The sequence below is a fragment of the Haliotis asinina genome, chromosome 2, assembly GCF_037392515.1.
Source record: "Haliotis asinina isolate JCU_RB_2024 chromosome 2, JCU_Hal_asi_v2, whole genome shotgun sequence".
Classification (NCBI taxonomy): Eukaryota; Metazoa; Mollusca; class Gastropoda; order Lepetellida; family Haliotidae; genus Haliotis; species Haliotis asinina.
This window is the reverse complement of record NC_090281.1, coordinates 52,178,583-52,183,721: the sequence shown is the minus strand read 5'-3', so window position 1 is coordinate 52,183,721 and position 5,139 is coordinate 52,178,583. Positions and strand designations below refer to the sequence as shown.

The 5,139-nt window shown below is 40.3% G+C and overlaps 1 pseudogene; it reads right to left on the bottom strand.

Moving 5' to 3' along the window:
* Positions 1–3,430: 3,430 nt before the first annotated feature.
* Positions 3,431–4,882, bottom strand: LOC137272657 (arylsulfatase B pseudogene; annotated as a pseudogene).
* Positions 4,883–5,139: the final 257 nt, after the last annotated feature.

The following is a 5,139-nucleotide window of genomic DNA, read 5'->3' as shown; positions in this document are numbered from 1 at the left end:
CACTTTTGTTAAGAGTGTTTGCTTTCACAAAGAAACGGTGTTGTGAAGTGTTGAGCACCTGCTTATCTCCTTTTCACGTCACAGAAAAGCAAATCCAATTGTTTGATCATACGGTTCAGTTATTATAAGTAGGATAAGTGTGGCCCTGTTGATATTTCTATTTCTAATAATTTTGTAGTTGTGTATAAACACTTTTATTACAGAATCATATGATTCAATCATTTTCAAATATATATTTTAATAATAAATTGCAAAAGTAGCAGAATCATTCTACAACTGAAAGAAATACACACCATAAATATTTTGAGGAACGTTTTTGGTTAATTTTATAAACTGGCGAGCCTAGGCGATTAATGGCTTTTTATCGATCCGTGTATAATTGTGTAGCCGCTGTTACAAAGCCACCATGACTGGACATGTGTCTCGTTTCAAAGGAACCACGTTTCTGTATGGAATCCTGTCAAAAGAGCAATTATGGATGACCCGATGACTCTTGACATATACAGCATATATGCTTTGTTAACATTACGAACTATTTAGGAGTGTTATTGCCATGTCAGATACATTTCCATATACGCATTTACATATTATCAAAATCACTTTTGTATGTCATGGAACGAAATAAATATCTAAAGTGAACCTGTGATATTAGAAGGTTGTCAACCGATCTGAATCTAGAATTTGAGAAGAACTGAAAATTTCCATCCTTTTTCAGAGTTGACGATACATTCTTGTTTCAGACTTTCATGACAAGGAATCCGTGCAAAACGCGTCTTAAAGCAGTTCGGATACTGGGCCGATCACTCCTTGGACAGTGAAAAACTAAAATGTTTATTGTACAACTGTAATTCATAGGATTGCTTTTCAACTCAGAGTTAAGTAATATAAAGAAAATACTTGCCGAAATCCAATCACAGTATGAGGTGTATGAAGACATCCTCGGCATAGATGGTAAAAGGACCTGCGGTTGTACACTGACAAAAAATATGTAATCACAGAATAGCTCAAACCTTTATCCGTTTTCGAATATTCTGTTCCTTTCAATTCTAAACAAGTGTCTTAGCACACGTTCAACAAAGGAAACATGGAAATGGATTCCCCGAAAGAGAATGCTCTTTCAAATAACTGTTGTTTGTCATTGTTGGAGATATGCACTTCGTAGACTCCATCAAACAATACCTGGAAATATGAATGTAAAAGCCTTAAATACGTCAGAAAGGTATTTGAAATGAGATAATGGTTTTCTTGCGTTTGATCGTCTTTGAGTTTCCAAGCGACGGTTAAAATGGTGAGATTACTATCCAAGCTATTCCACAAACCTTTCGTGTGATCAGGAGATCCTTTGGACTGTTGAAATCCCCAAGGTCAAAAAGGGAAATCTCCCCCAACACCACAGTTAAATTTGGCGTCTCCCTGGACTCGTAAATTCCATTGTGAACGTGCTGGATTGACAAACCCAATATAATTAGCCATTTGTAGTCGTAACCTTGTTAGTGTCCTTACAATTAGAGTGAAAGTCAGGGTGATGTCAAAGAAATCTTTACTCTTTGTGCCGAAACAGAAAACGGTCGATAAAAAAGGCAACATTTAAAATTATTCATTTCTGTGCAGTTTCTGTTTATATCCATATTTAAACGCATGCTTTCAGGTGAAAACTGAACAGAAACTGGTCATGGCATATTACTCATTTATGTATCATAAATGTACAATACTTAATTACTAATTTCTAATGACCTAGTTATAATTTCTTAAACGTTATGATTATGAAATAACTTATATCTTATTCCGGCTATATATTAAAAAAAACATCGTCAAATTTCCAGAATGTTTGTTTGTATCGTGCAGTGTTTAAATATGTATGGCAACGTTAATCGCGTGAGTCCTTGGATGGGTGACCGTGTGTGACAGTTTAACCACTTAGAATTTCTATGACTTATGTCGTGTCCTGCAACGAGGCACCTGTGATACATGTTGTCCATGCGGTCGACCTAACTACATGGAGTTTGTTCAATATTGCCTCTGTTCACCCAGCATGAAATGGGTATCCAATGATATGGGTACCCAGTTATCTGCAATGATGCAGATTAGGGACGACGGGGTAGCCTAGTGGTTAAAGCGTTCGCTCGTCACGCAAAAGACACGGGTTCGATTCCCCACATGGATACATTGCGTGAAGCGCATTTCTGGTGTCCCATGCCGTGATATTGCTGGTACTTTGTACTTTGGTACTTGATATTTGTACTCATGCAAATTAAGGATACTGCTTAATGTGTAAGTTGTGTGGTTTGACGTCAGCTATTAACATTAGATTCCGCACAATGTTGGAGAGATGATCTACAGGGTTGTGGAGAAAAAGGTGAAATGATCAACACCTTTATGCAGATGACCACATATCAAGGTTGTCATGTAGGTTTTCTGTTGCCATCGGTACAGATACTGATGGCGTGCTCACGGGCTGGGCATAGGAGAAGTTAGGGATTTCTTTGGCCAACTTTTGTCCAGGTGAGGCGTCAGAACCTGTGGGTAACGGAAATCAATATCGTTCCACCCCATATCGTCCGCAACTGTGAACACGATGTGTGGGCGTGCTGCTTGACTTCCATTAAGAGAAATATTTTCTCTCAAGAAAGAGACAGGCGTGGCATCAACGACGTTTTTCACGTATTGGGTCAGAATATGTATTGGTCCAGGCTTCACTGTGATGGGCGGACGGATCACTAACAAGGCCGCCAAACCGCCTTGCAGATACCGAAATGGGACAAGGTCTAAATACATGTATACTTGCATTATCAACTTATCAAGGTTAACATGTAGGTTTAACGTTGTCGTCGTTTACATACATGTGCGGATACAGATAACGATATCAAGGACACATAAGTACAGCTGTATGTATTGTGGATGAAAAACTTTAATTCTGAAGATGTCATATTATATATACTGCATAATTATGTGTGTGTAGTTAAGCAATCATGTTATCCAAATAACACAAAGTATCATACAAGTATAATAACACCTACCCTCATTTAAAGCAAAAATGAACTGCAACATTTCTTTGAGAATAATCAGCTGTCTACAGTTTAGATTGTCACTGATATGAAAACTACAGACAGAATAAATTTTCTTCGCGAATTGGATAGCAGACAGTTGTCGGTACTATATACTTGGTAGAATATGTAGCATACGATTTCATTAGTTGGATCTCAAATTATGTATTTTTCCAAAGAGGACTTCTTGACCCGATGGTATTGAGAGAAAAATAAAGTTACAATCGATAAGGTTGCCACGACTTCATTGATGTTGACACTCGCTACTAAAAGAGCACTGGCAAATGATTAAAGTTTAACACTAGGATTAAACCAAAATTTCTCACGCAGTTGTTTATCGAAGATATCAATGACTGTAGAGTTTGCCTGCCGAAAAAATACAATACTCAGCACCATCCTGGGCTCCAGTTGCCTCCATAAAGATCTGGATTGGATTTAGGATCATTAGGGGGTTGATAAGCTGGTACTCTTGTCTTCTCCCAGTTCTCAAGACGTTGTTTCATCATCGTTACAAGCTCGGGGTACTTAGCAGACAGGTCGAAATGCTCAGTTGGATCGGAGGTGATATTGAACAACATATACGGAGGGAACTTGTCTTTGTTTTCTTGGGAAGGGACATCGGAACTCTCACCAGACGTTGGAAGAGGATGCCAGTCACTGCGATCTCCCGGTGATCCTCGCATTAGTTTGAGGTCACCATATCGAATTGCTGAGGAGTTGGACTTGTCGTAGATGTTGTAGACGAACTCGTTTCTCTTACTTGGTCCACCATTGATCAGCATGTCGTACTGACTGACTCCGTCCATGTTGGGATCTGTGTTCTTTCCACCAGCCAGCTCCACCAATGTCGGAAACCAGTCCACAGCATGCATCATTCCAGTATTGAGGTAACCTGTCTTCTTGAGAAGGGTTTTACTGTAGATGAAAGCGGCCCCTTTCGTTCCACCTTCCCACAGTGTACCCTTAGATCCACGTAGAGGAAGATTGTTAGCAGCAGCGGTATACGGCCCACCATTGTCAGTCGTGAACACCAACAGCAAGTTGTCAATAAGTCCTGTCTCCTTCAAAGCTTTCGTAATGTTAGCAACGGCTTCATCAAGGGCACTGATCATACCGCAGTACGTCCTTCGTTTTTCGTCATGGATATTCTTGTACAAGTTCTCATACTCAGGGGGCACTTGTAGTGGTTCATGTACTGCTTGATATGGTAAATACAAATAAAGAGGGGTGTTCTTGTCGTGAGATTTGATGATATCAACTGCCCGTTCTGCAAACACATGAGTTGAATATTTACCTTTCGCTTCCGTATATACAGAGGTGTTAAAGCGAAAATCATATCCAGAAAAGTTGTCATATCCCCTTGTGTGATTAAAATAGTTCTCAGCGCCGGTTAAATACCCAACAAAGGTATCAAAGCCACGGTAGGTCGGAGTGTATTTTATGTTGCAGAAACCTAAATGCCACTTCCCAACAGCATGGGTGCTGTATCCCAGTTCCTTTAACTTCTGAGGGAGAAGGGTAAACTTCATGGGAACAAAGCCTGGAGATGTTGGTCTGATGACGCCATCCTGAAGTCCAGTATGGTAAGGGAAGTACCCGGTCATGAAACAGTTTCTGGATGGTGAACATACGGGCTGGACGTAGGTGGAATTGAGGATGACCCCTGCTTTGGCCAACTTGTCCAGGTGTGGCGTCAGAACCTGTGGGTTACGGAAACCAACATCGTTCCAGCCCAGATCGTCCGCAACTATGAACACAATGTGTGGGCGTGCTCCTTGACTTCTATTAAGGTAAATGAAAATAAGAGTAATAGTTGCAAGTAGCCGTGCATCCGTCATGGCTGCAACTGCTGTACTGCGGATCAGCGGCGGTAGCTTCCTCTACATGTAGTATCAGGCGCTGTGCCTCTGATGATATTGCGATATGGCGCACATCCGACCTGCGAAACGCACTTGTTATGTATGAGTGTTATCAAGGTCAAGGTCCCTGTGAGAGTAACATCTCGTATCTTGCAGAAATAAAGTTAGCTGCTAATTAATTTCTCTACATTAAGACTGAAAAGATCCTAGAGATTTTCTTTGGAAAAGGAAAAATT